Raw genomic sequence first — 14,396 nt, 5'->3', positions numbered from 1 at the left:
GGCAGTCTTGGGGGACCATATGGGATGCCAGGATTCAAACCACCATCCTTCTGCATGCAAGGCAAATGCCCTACTTCCACGCTATCTCTCCAGCCCCAAGAATATACTTTCTTTTATTCATGCTGGATTCTTTCACAACTAAATATACCTTTTATATTCACAGCACTGGGTAGATAAAAAAAATTTTTTTTGTTTTGTTTTTTTTTTTTTGGGTGACACCCGGCAGCACTCAGGGGTCACTCCTAGCTCCAGGCTCAGAAATTGCTCCTGGCAGACTCGGGGGGGACCTTATCAGATGCCGGGATTCAAACCACCAACCTTCTGCACTCAAGGCAAATGCCTTACCTCCGGCCCCGATAAAAAATTAAATTAAAACATAGAATCTAAACAATTCTGTAGTAATGGATCTATAATTGGGAAGCAAGGTTTTCGAGCCCAAAATCTGTTTATTAACTAAGCCAAAATGCCCATTCACCTCCAAGATTGTGACAAAAAAAAAGATTAAAAACTAGGATTTAAAATCAATATAGAAATTCTACCAAAAAATAGAACAAGAGAACTAACAGTAAAATAAAGTCAAGAAAGAAATGTTAAGGATAATGCTTCTTGTGTAGTATACCTTTTTTTTTTAATTATTTGAAAACTGTCATGTCCTTTACACACTCACAATTATTTGTTTATCTTCTACATGAACCTATTAAAAATTAATGTTAGTAATTCAGTCGCTTAATTCTATCTAAAGAACTGAATCCTATCCTAAAATATATATTACTTTCCTTCTTCCAAATATAATAAATATTACATGGTTATGAGAATAATTGAATATTTCAAAACTTATAAATACCTTTTAAAATTTTCCAGATGTTCTTTGTAACTTAATTCCCACTTCAGAGTATAGTGATTATAATTAATAAATTGATAATAAAAATGATGAGAAATACCCATTAGGCTAGGTGTTCATAAAGAGTTGTGTATTATTTGTCATTTTCCTCACTATAAAAGTACAAATCATTTTTAATGCCATTAGTACTGTTTATTTATTATGTTGGTGTCTAAACTTTTGGAAAACAAAATTAATAGGTCTTTGGAATTGAATTGAATTCCACTTCTCACTGAATTGAATTGAATTCCTCACTGTATTGCCCAAAGTCAAAGTGGTTCTTCCCATCTGTCATCTTAATTTGTAATATTGTCTCATAGCTGTACCAAAAAATGAAATTCTTAATAGAGGCACACTAAATGTTCTTTCTCAGGAGAGAGTGCATGAGAATGAGGAAAAGAAAAGAGAAAGAGGGAAAGAGAGAAAGGAATGAGATATGAAGTGACATAAAACTGAAAGTTCATCTGAGATAAACTTGTATGCCATTTAGTCTTACCAGCTAACTTTTTTCAGACTGCTAATGACATTTATTTATATCATTATTTAGATAATAATGGAGTGTTTAAGACTTGTTTAGTAAACTAGCCAAAAATGTCAGTATTATAGGTTTGATAATGTTTATAAAATACTTTGTATTTATTTTCTTTTTAAATGGTTGAATTTTAAAGTCTAATGTGTTAGCATTTTGAACATGCTTTGGTCATATACTGAAAAAATATTTTTTGGTTTACATAAAATTATGGCATTTTAATAGCCCAAAAGATAGTAGAAGGCTTAAGGCTTACTTTTCTTTCTACTTACCTTGATTTGAATTTAAGCACCAAGCATGGTCCCCAAATATTGCCAAGAATGCTCCAGAGTTAGTCTTGAGCACTACTAAGTGAAATTTCCTAAAATTATAGAATCCAAAGTAAAGTTTGTTAATGACACCCATAAATCTTTCCCTTTTTTAAGGTTCAATATTCAGTAGTTCTTTGTTGTAATTGGACCTGAAATGCATTGCATGGCAAGAACTAGTAAAGGTGGCTTAATTTGGCATGGAAAGGTACAGAGAGGAATACAAAGACAGATAGAACAAGCTGGTAAAGGTGGTATTTATAGACATAAAGTGGAACTAATCAACACATATTGGCATGTGGCTATCAAGGGTCAAATTGAGATGGAACAGCATGGATTTGAACAGGTTGGCATGGTCAGGCACAAACAAGCACATTAGGTAGTATGGGTTGATATAGGCTATCACACTCTGGTGAAGGTTGAAACTGGCATTGATTGGCATGTGCTGACACAAATGAACATGGTTGGCATAGATTTTAATGGAATAGCACAGACAGACTATGTAAAATAGGTTAGCACAGATTGGCATATTAAGACATGAAACAGTACTGGATTGGTTTGTATGCTTGACATCAATTGGTTTGAGGTATCATAGACTGGGATATAACTTCACTATAACATGTATTTACTTAATCTGAGACTGTGATGCAGTTTGTTATGTGTCAGCACAAGTTAGCACAGTTCAGTGTGGAATGGCACCAAGTGGTACTGGATGACATTGGATGATACTAGTTAGAATCAACTGGAAGCACCTAACATGGGTTGACATGACATCACAATTATGCTACTTCCTGCCATGAGTTTACTTGGAATGATATACTTGGTCACATGTTGGTATGAATTAGCACAAATTAGAAGTTTGGCATGGGCTGGCAGTGGTTGCATGTAATTGAATTCCTGGTGTGAATTGGTACAACCTAGCATGCATTGATGTGGATAGGCAGAGACTCCCAATTTTTGGCATGAATTGATCACAAGTTTCATAAATTTTCTAGTCCTCATGGTTTGACATCAACTACCTTTGTCTAGAATGAAATTATATGAGCTGGTATATAGTGGTACTGCCTAGCATGGATTTATTTAGTCTGGACATCGATGGCATTAGCATGTATTGCCTGGCATGTTTTGGAATATTCTGGCATAGTTTGGCATAAGTTGGTGTCAAATTCTAACATTGTACAGTTTGACAAAATCGGCCAGATTGGAACAGTCTAGTGATGGATAAAGTAAATGAATATATACTAGAATGAGTTAGCATCTGTAATCAAGGATTGTCACCAGTTGACACAAAAAGTTTAACATGAGGGGCTGGAGAGATAGCATGGAGGTAAGGCGTTTGCCTTTCATGCAAGAGGTCATCGGTTCGAATCCCAGCGTCCCATATGGTCCCCCGTGCCTGCCAGGAGCAATTTCTGAGCATGGAGCCAGGAGTAACCCCTGAGCACTGCCGGGTGTGACCCAAAAACCACAAAAAAAAAAAAGTTTAACATGAGCTGGCATGCGTGTGTAAGGCATTCATCAATTAGCATATAATGGAATAAATCAACTTACACTACCTAGCATTATTGGCATTTAATGATATATTCAATATGGTCTCAAACATGTTTCACCCATTGACACAATCTAGTATAGTAGGAAATGGTTGGGATTAGTTGCCATAGAATGGACATTTGAGAATGGATTTACATGGACTTTTATATACATGGACTAGCAAATATACTTACTGATATATATTTACACTACTGAGTGCATATCGTATTTGCTAGAATGTTCTTGCACAGATTAGCCTGGCTTTGCCTGAATTGGAAATGGCTGGCATAGGCTATCATGAGTTAGCACAGGTCAACACTGGTAGGTATGGATTGCATGGACTAACACAGATTGTTATGTACCATAAGAAGTTGTCAACATGCATTGGCACTTCCCTACCCAGATAGTCCTCATCTGTAGGAAACAGTATATGATAAATTTTAGGCTCAACAAAAGAAGGTATGAAGATTTCAATTCTAAAGAGTTTCTATTCTTCCTTTTCCTCTTTCTTCTCACTCTCTTCCTCCTCTTCTTTTTCTTCTATCATCTTCTCCTGCTGATGCTTTTTCCTTCTTACAAAGCTTGCCGAAATTCACATAGAAAAGATGGGGTGCATGACAGAGCAATTAAAAAAGATGTTATATATTTCTGAAGAACTTTAAATCACAAAAACTGATGGATATATTTGGTTCTTAGAAACTGAGAATCTCAAATATCCACAGATAGGAAAAATAAAGAAAAATAGTCTTTAAGAAACAAGGTCATGCTTGGTCATTTTTTATTTTTTAATGAATCTTAAGGTTAGATAATATATAGCATAACCATAATCATATTATAAGCAGTTGTGAATAAGAAACTATACTGTTTTTGTCTTTATGCAAAAATATGTTGATTTGAGAGGTAGACACGTCTTTAAAGTAAAATTCTTCAGCAGTAAAAGTCTACACAGTAAGACACTCATATAAATTTGTATTTGAGAATTAAAATTAATTTATCACTTATTTCATAATTCAGTCTGAAGTTATAGGGACTGTTGACTTCTCCCATGAAATTTAGCAAATTCTTCAACTGAAACAGGGGCTCTGTGTAGGGACTAACATCACAGACATATGGGAATCACTTTATTGCTGAGATATTTCATGATGCTCTGAATGTGGTCCATTGTGATCATTTCTGTAATTAGAAAATGAGTGATGATTTGGTAAGTGGAACTAATTTGTAAGGAATTCATTATAAGTTTATGCATGGTTAAATGTTAAATAGAACATTTGAGACCTACAATTAATGTTTTTGTGAAGAATATTTTGGGTAATATTTTTTTGCTAAAATATACTTAACAACTCTTTGACTCTTGTTTACCTGATCTAATTTCTACTAAACATAAAGATAAAGTAACTTTAAACATTCAGTACTACCTCCTTACTTTGCATTTTCTATTCAGCCTACAAAAATTCAGCATAGTGCCTACATATACACTCAGAAATTCTTGTATATACTATATAGCATGAATATACTATTTATTCACTCATAAATTACTCTCATAAGCCATTATGACCTTTAGTTTTATATCAGTTATTTTAATGCATTTAACTTTAGAGATATTGCTGCCTTGAATCCCAAATTATATAATCTGCTTGAAAACAATACTTGGAGATAATCTGGGTAGCTAAAAACATACTAAATTTTTTGCATTTTCAATTTATACAAAATGAAAGATGTTGCCTGAAATTTTCAACCAATAGTAAAGCAAATGAATTATCAATCTCTTTAATTTATCAGTAAAATATGCTTCTATTTAATTTTCACCTTGACATAAGTGCAGAAACTTCTGTAATATTGCAACAAGTTTTGTAAACATACGTCAAGGATAGTTTATATTTTTGCTAGTGATTTTTCATAGATTCCTACTTCTTTTCTTAGATAAATATGATTGTGTAACTTGAGAAAAGTGGTTTACAAAATAAAAATGTACCTTTCTTGATGAGATAGGCAAATTTGAGAAAAAAATGTACATTAACTCACTATTCTGAATTAAAGTAACTTGACTTGGCAATCTCTTAAATTTCCACTAACGTTCTTAGGAAATCAAACAATATTTTAAAATAAAACATTCGATTTCCTTTTAAATTATACAGCTAAAAATGTTTTTAAGGTTTTTTTTTGTTTGTTTGTTTTCTAGGTTTTTAAAAAAGTAATGCGTAGAATGAATGTTTCCTTTCCCATAGACTCAATTCAACTTTTAACCATGTATGTTATAACAGAAGAATCAAATTGAAGTATTGTATACATCATTGTTAAGTCATTTTTATTTTTCTTAAAAACATCATTTGCTAACTTTTTCTGAAGGTTTATAAGCCTGATAAATATGTTTTAAAGACTATAAGTATGTCTATTTGTCCTCATTTCATTGTTTGTCTAATTTTTCCTCTGAATTAGATACAAATTATGTTGTTGTTGGATAAAATGTTGGAATGGATAATTTTTTTCTTGAATAATTGTTCTTTCCTTTGCTTCTTTACCTGCTTGCTTATCTTGAATGTCATTGTTTTCATATTATTTTATTCCTTGATTAAGGTGGCTTATATGCAAAGTTTTATTTTAACTATAAAGCTAGTTATCCTTCTGTAATTATTTTTTTGGGGAAAATACTTTTAACTATAAAAATGCTATTTTGCATACCACTTTCACCAATTAATTTTAACAATCAGTAATATTTTTTGCACCAATTATTTTTTACTGTAATGATGTTAAATAGCAAGCTTCTGGTTTCATTACTATTTTGTATTTCATTGTAAAAAACAAAAGGGCATTCTTTGATCATTTATTTATTTGCTCTTTTATGTGATTGTACTTTCATATTTCTTTTTTTTTTGCCACATCCAATGATGCTCAAGGTTGGCTCTGCGCTCAGAAATTGCTCCAGGCTTGGGGGACCATATGGGATGCAGGGAATAGACTCTAGGTCTGTCCTGGGTCATCCGCATGCAAGGCAAATGAACTACCTCTGTGCTATCACTTCGGCCCCATGTACTTTTAGATTTCTATTTATCTCATGTTTAATTTTACATGATTACAAAATAAAAATTTAAAATGTCAAGAAATAACTGGAAACATGTGACCTAGATTTTTTTTTTTTACACAGTGGTAATCTTTTCTTGTGGAGAGTGTTTCACTTGACTTTAAAATTTATAAAGAATTCTTTAGACTAATTAGAATATATTATGGTCAAGAACAACATCCCAAAATAAAATATTTTAGTAATAATTACTTAGAGTAAAATTGCTATGTTGATTGCTATTGTGTAGATAAGTGACAAATAAGCATTACCAATACTACTCCTTGAAAAGACTGAAGAAACCATACCAGGTCAGCATCCCAAATGAACATCCAAATATCTTTTCTTATTAAACCCAAACAAAGTAACAAAAACCCCACAGAAAAATCTGGAGAGTTAGTAATTTTAAATCTGAGGCAGGAAATACTTAAAACAAAAGTAACTTGTCATTTTGTTAGAGTGGAGGTAGAGGAGGAGGACCCAGGAAATCTCCTAGATATAATTGATCATTTAAACTATCTTTTCATGGGGGCTAGAGCCAGAGTACAGGGGAGAGGGAGCATGCCTAACACAAGGCAGACTAAGTTCTATCTCCAGCATCCCAGGTAGGCCCATGAGTACTGCCAGTTGTAATTCTTGAGTTCAGAATCAGCAGTAACCCCTTAATGCCACCAGATTGGCTCAAAAACAAAACAAAATCCCTTGCCTGAGGGTAGCTAGTTTGATAATTGGCTAATGGTGTGAATAAGGAAAATTCAAAGGAGTAACACAATTCAGGTTACTCACTCTTTGATTCAGATCGATTCAGTCTACCTCTTTGTTTTATATATTAATTTTTGTTTGGTGGGGATAACAAACTACAGCTTTCAGGGCTCTTCACTCAGATCACATTTGAAGGTACTGGTGCTAAGAAAGTATGTAGGGCCCCAAATCGAGCCAGATCAACCAATTACATTCTCTGAATCTAGTGTCTCTTTGAGCCTACAATAATGCCTGGATAGTCTCAGTTCTCACTCAGTAGGGAAAACAAACAAGCAAAAAAAATAAACAAACTGGTTCTCACCATGAGTACTATCCAAAGAATCAAGAAAAACCCAAAGTAAAAAGCAGCAAGCACCAGTAAGGTGAAGCTGGTGGCAAAGTATTAGCAATAGAGCAGTGAAAGACAGACCTGGGAAAAGCATTTGAGAGAACCTAGTGTGGACCCAGTATAGCTGGTGCATTTGGGAAACAGCAAGAAACCATGAGGCCTGGATAATGGACATCAAAGAATAGATAACATCATTAAAGCTGTTATTTAAATGGCTATAGCTTCATAGACATCTGGAGTTTTGTATACTAATTTTATTTACAGTACGCAGTTGCATACTCAGGTACTTGTCACATTTGGCAGTAACATTATCACCAGGCAAAAATAACTGCTAGGATCATGGCCAACAACAACAACAAAATCACCTGGCATTAGTATGCCAAATTCTAGAAAATTGCAAAACTGGTAGCAGGAGGTGTACAGATGAAGAGATAAACCAAAAGGGCTCATAGCACCTTGTAAAGTTTAATCTTTACATAAGGATAAAAAACTGAAACTGGAGGGTCTGAGCAGTGGTACTAAGGGGTAAGGTATCTGCTTTGCCTGAGCTACCATAGGTCCGACAGTGGTTAGATCTCTGGCATCCCATATGGTCCCCCAAGCCAGGAGTAAACCCTGAGTGTTACTGGGTGTGAGTCAAAAACAAACAAACAAACAAACAAGCAAAAACTGAAACTGAAAACTGGGTCTTCATGTTAAAAGTAGATCTATTTTGAGTATATCTCATCAGGGAGAAGCAAATCAAAACTACAATGAGGTACCATCTTACACCAAAGAGACTGGCAAACATCACAAAGAACAAGAACAATCAGTGCTGGCCGGAATGTGGAGAGAAAGGAACTCTTCTTATTCACTGCTGGTAGGAATGCCCTCTAGTCCAGCCTTGATGGAAAACAATAAATAGATTCCTCATAAAATTGTAAATTGATCTCCCATATGATCCAGCTATTCCACTCCTAGGGATATACCCTAGGAACACAAAAATACAATACAAAAATCCCTTCCTCATACCTATATTCATTGCAGTGCTATTTATAATAGTCAGACTCTAGAAACAACCAAGATGATCCTCAACAGATGAATGGCTAAAGAAACAGTGGTACATATACACAATGGAATATTATGCAGCTGTTAGGAAAGATAAAGTCACAAAATTTTCCTATACATGGATGTACATGGAATCTATTATGTTAAGTGAAATAAGTCAGAGGGAGAGAGATAGATGTAGAATAGTATCACTCACCTATGGGTTTTAAGAAAAATTAAAGACATTACTGTAATAAGGCCAAGAGACAATAGAATTAAGGGGTGAAAGGGCTTGAAGGACAGGCTCACATTTTGAAGCTCACCACAAAGTGGTGAACTCTGTTAGGGAAATAACTACACTACCAATTAACATGACATGAGAATGAGAGAAGTAGAATGCCTGTGGCGAATACAGGCAGGGGTGGGGGAGGAGGGAAGCTTTGGTGGTGGGAATGTTGCACTGGTGATGGAGGGGTGTTCTGTTTATAACTAAAACCCAACTATGAACTTGCTTGTAATAATGGTGCTTAAATAAAGATTTATAATAAAAAAGAGTAGATCTATTTATGTATGCACTTCCATGATTTTGAACAGTAATGATCAGATAATGCAGTTAAAAAATTGCAATACTTGGGCCCGGAGAGATAACACAGCGGTGTTTGCCTTGCAAGCAGCCGATCCAGGACCAAAGGTGGTTGGTTCGAATCCCGGTGTTCCATATGGCCCCCCCGTGCCTGCCAGGAGCTATTTCTGTGCAGACAGCCAGGAGTAACTCTTGAGCCCCACTGGGTGTGGCCCAAAAACCAAAATAAATAAATAAATAAAAATTAAAAAATTACAATACTCTTCATTAAGTATGCTATATTGCTGCATGTTTTACATATTAAATGTAGATCAGTACTATACTGTTATATTCAATCTTATATATCCTTATCAACTTTTTTATTCTTAGCAAACACCATATCTAGGAATATCTTTTACTTTCCAAGATAGTCATATACAATACTGAATTTATAGCAAAACATAGTAGATGATAGCAACTCCATCCAGAACAAGCAAGATTGAATAAATGAAAATATTATATTGAAGTCACCAAATATAAGTATTAACACTATTATTCAAGGAAGAATATACTCCATATATAATCTGGCTATATGTGATTATTTGATATAAAATAACTAAAATTAATTATAATTAAATTTTTCCAGTTGCACCAATTTTATATGGTCCTAAATTTATTGGAGAGAACAAGGTAAAATATTTTTATTATTATAGAAAATCCAAATAGACAGTAATGCCCTATGCAAATATATAGAAATAAGTTTAAAATAAAGAGAAAGTTGGCTACATTTTTGTATTACAAGAAAACTAAAAGAATAATTAAAACAGTAAGTAATATAATTGTATATTACATAATTTGTGATGTAGTATTCATTCTTGCAACATTTCTATCTAAATGGGCATAATGAAAAGAAGCATGAACTTAGTATACTTTTCTGTGTGCTTTGTTAGGTGGATAGTGTGCCAGAGAGGAAGATAGACAGATACATATATAAAAAATACAAAAGCACATCAAAAAAAATTTAGGTGCTCTTAATGATGAAAAATTAACAATTAATTAGAAGAAAAGCAAACTAGAAGATTAAATTATATTTTTTAACTGAGGAGATATTGAAAGAATTTACTGTATTTCAGATAAAACAAGTAAAACAATTATTTGTTTCTGAGAGATCACTCAATGGACTGAACAAATGTTTTGCATTTGGGAAGTCTAGATTTGATTCTGGCACTTAAGGGTCCTCTCAACACTACAAGGAACATCTCAAGCAAAATATAAGAATGCTCTGAAAACTATTTGGGTAACTCAATAACAACCATACCAACCACAACAAATCTATTACCCTCTTACATATCCCATAAAGTTGTGAATTTAAAGAACTTATTCATGTCTTAGTGCTGAAAGAAAACTCAGATTACTCCCTAATATCATAAAGAACTTTTGATTCATTGGAATTTTAGGGCATTTTCTTCTTATTTATTTATTTATTTATTTACTTATTTTTCTTTTTTAAGCCAGTCAAATTGAGAAGTGGTGGGTTATCTACCAACTTTTGTGATATTAACGTTAATAAGTTCTGATAACTATCTCTGTCTGTCTGAGACTCTGCTTCTGAATCTCCCAATGTTTCCTCAGAGGCCTAGGGAGCACACCCCCCAAAAAACTGCATTTTGAAGCTGCTGAGTGAGTAATTCTGGCTGCGGGATCACTCTGCCCTGCTGTGCCTTTGTTCACTCTGAAAACTTCAGGGGAAACTCCTATCTCTGTCTACCTGAGACTCTGCTTCTGAATCCCCGAACATTTCCTCAGAGGCCTGGGGAGCACACCCCCAAAAAAACTGCATTTTGAAGCTGCTGAGTGAGTAATTCTGGCTGCAGGATCGCTCTGCCCTGCTGTGCCTTTGTTCACTCTGAGGAGTGTCAACTAGAGGCAGCAGAAGAGCATGGCTGCTTCGCTTTGCAGCCACGCACCCCTTCTAATCAATGAACCACACCACAACACACAGGAAAAACCACACTACAAGCGTGACAATGGGGAAACCTCGCAGGCAAACACCATCCACAGAGAATGAAGATGAAATCTCGGATGACCTAATAAATTCCAACCACCTGATTAACCTTTCAGATAAGGAGTTTAGAATAGAAATATGGAAAATGTTTGTAGAACTCAAAAAGAGCATAGATCGATCTGAAGAGAACACAAAACAGAAATCAGAAAACTCCAAACTGAAATAACAGATCTGAAAAACACGGTTGCTCAACTGAAAACCTCAATGGATAGCCTCGCCAACAGGATATCAGCAGCTGAGGAGAGAATTGGAGTACTGGAAGATGTGATGCAGTAAAACTCAACACAACAGAAGAAATTGGAAAATAACCTGAAGGCAAACGAACAGGCAAAGGCAAAAGTACCCAAGGCATGCGAACAGATGAAAATAGATGTCTTTGATAAACTCAACAGAAACAACATAAGAATCATTAGAGTCCCAGAAACCCAGGAAGGAGATCTCCAAGAAGAATCAACCGTCAAAGACATCATCAAATTGATACTCCGAGAGTTAAAGACTACATGCAATCAAATCCTGAATGCCTGAAGAATACCAGCTAAAAGAGACCCAAAGAAAGACACCCCAAGACATATCCTCGTTACAGTGACAAATCCCATAGATAGAGATAGAATACTGACAGCAGACATGTCACAAGAAACTCTAAGGCCATGGTGGGATATTGTGACAAGACTGAGTGAAATGAATGACTCACCGAGAATACTACAACCAGCCCGATTCAGTTCAGGTTTGGAGGAAGAATACACAGCTTCATGGATAAATAATAGCTCAGAAACTTCACAGATGATAAACCAGACTTAAAGGAAAAACTGACAGGTCTACTCTAAGACAAGAGAGACTAACAAACACAGCAAACTTATCTACAAAGATGACATTAAATCCTATGGCAATCATCTCCCTCAATGTCAATGGACTAAATTCACCAATTATGACACAGAGTGGCAAAATGGGTCAAAAAGATTAATCCAACCTTCTGCTGTCTACAAGAAACACATCTGAATAGTCAGAAAAAACATAGACTCAAAATCAAAGGCTGGAGGAAAATTATCCAAGCAAACAACACCCTCAAATAAGCTGGGGTGGCCATATTAATATCTGATGACACCAACTTTATACTAAGAAAGTGGTAAGGGACATAGATGGACACTATATACTAATCAAGGGATATATGCAACAGGAAGAACTCAGACTATTAAACATATATGCACCCAATGAGAGACCAGCAAATTATCTAATACAATTACTGACAAATCTGAAAGAAGAAATCAATAATAACACAATCATTGTGGGAGAGTTCAACATGGCCCTATCAACATTTGATAGGTCAACCAGACTGAAACCCAACAAAAACATACTAGCCCTGAAAAGAGTTATGGAAGAAAGAGGATTAGTAGATATATACAGGACACTCCATCCCAAAAAAACTGGATACACATTCTTTTCCAATGTACATGGGTCATTCTCCAGAATAGACTACATGCTGACACATAAAACATACCTCCATAAAATCAAGAGGATAGAAATCTTGCAGGCTACCTTTGCTGAACACAAGGCTCTTAAATTAGATGTGAACTACAAAGCCACACAGAAGAAAAACTTTAACAATTGGAAATTAAACACCCTGCTACTGAACAACCAGTGGGTCTGAGATGAAATCAAAAAGGAAATCAAAACTTTCCTGGAAACAAATAATTATGAAGACACAAACTGCCAGAATCTATGGGACACAGCAAAAGCAGTCCTGAGAGGAATATTTATAGCTCTACAAGCACACATCAGGAAGGAAGAAGGAGCATACCTGAATAACTTAATGGCGCAGCTCAAAAAATTAGAAAATGACCAACAAAAGGAACCAAAAATAGGGAGACAGAAGGAAATAACAAAGCTGAAAGCAGAACTCAAAGAAGTAGAAAACCAAAAAGCAATCCGAAAGATCAACGAAAGCAGAAGCTGGTTTTTTGAAAAAATAAACAAGATTGATAGACCATTGGCAAAACTCACAAAGAAAGAGAGAGAGAAATCTGATAACCCATATTAGAAATGAAAAGGGGGAGATCACGACAGAAATTACAGAGATCCAAAGGGTAATCAGAGATTACTTTGAGAAACTTTATGCTACAAAACATGAGAACCTAGAAGAAATGGAAAAATTCTTGGACACTTATAACCTTCCACATTTAAGTAAGGAGGATGTAGCATATATAAACACCCCCATTACCCATTACTACTGGGGAAATTGAAACTATAATCAAACATCTGCCCAAAAAGAAAAGCCCAGGCCCAGATGGTTTTTCTAATGATATTTTTCAAATCTTTCAAGAGGAGTTACTACCAATCCTAGCCAAGCTCTTCCATGAAATTGAAAAAACGGGAACACTCCCGTTATTTTTTTATGAAGCCAATATCACCTTGATACCAAAACCAGACAGAGACGCTGCCAAAAAAGAAAATTACAGACCAGTGTCCCTGAAGAATGCTGATGCAAAGATCTTCAACAAAATCCTGGCAAATAGGATCCAATGCATCAATAAGAAGATCATACACTATGACCAAGTAGTTTCATCCCAGAAATGCAAGGATAGTTTAACATCCATAAATCTATTAACATCATACACAACATCAACAACAAGAAAAATAAAAATCACATGATCATATCAATAGATGCAGAGAAAGCATTTGATAAGGTCTAACACCCATTCTTAATCAAAACTCTCAGCAAGATGGGAATGGAAAGAACCTTTCTCAATCTAGTTGAAGCCATCTACCACAAGCCAATGGCAAATATTATCCTCAATGGAGAAAAACTAAAAGCCTTTCCTCTAAATTCTGGTACAAGACAAGGCTGCCCTCTCTCACCACTCCTCTTCAACATGGTACTGGAAGTTCTTGCTATAGGGCTCAGGCAAGAAAACGATATCAAGGGAATCCAGATAGAAAAGGAAGAAGTCAAGCTCTCATTGTTTGCAGATGACATGATACTTTACTTAGAAAACCCTAAAGACTCTACCAATAAGCTTCTAGAAACAATAGATTCATATAGCAAGGTGGCAGGCTACAAAATCAACCTACAGAAATCAATGGCATTTTTATACATCAATAATGATACGGAAGAGATGGAAGTCAGGAAGGCAATCCCATTCACAATAGTGCCACACAAACTCAAATATCTTGGAATCAACTTGACCAAAAACGTGAAGGACCTATACAAAGAAAACTATAAAGCCCTACTCCAAGAAATAAGAGAGGACACACGGAAATGGAAACACATACCCTGCTCATGGATTGGCAGGTTTAACATCATTAAAATGGCAATACTCCCCAAAGCATTATACAGATTTAATGCGATCCCCTTAA

The sequence above is a fragment of the Suncus etruscus genome, chromosome 1, assembly GCF_024139225.1.
Source record: "Suncus etruscus isolate mSunEtr1 chromosome 1, mSunEtr1.pri.cur, whole genome shotgun sequence".
Lineage (NCBI taxonomy): Eukaryota > Metazoa > Chordata > Mammalia > Eulipotyphla > Soricidae > Suncus > Suncus etruscus.
Note: the sequence above shows the minus strand (reverse complement) of the source record.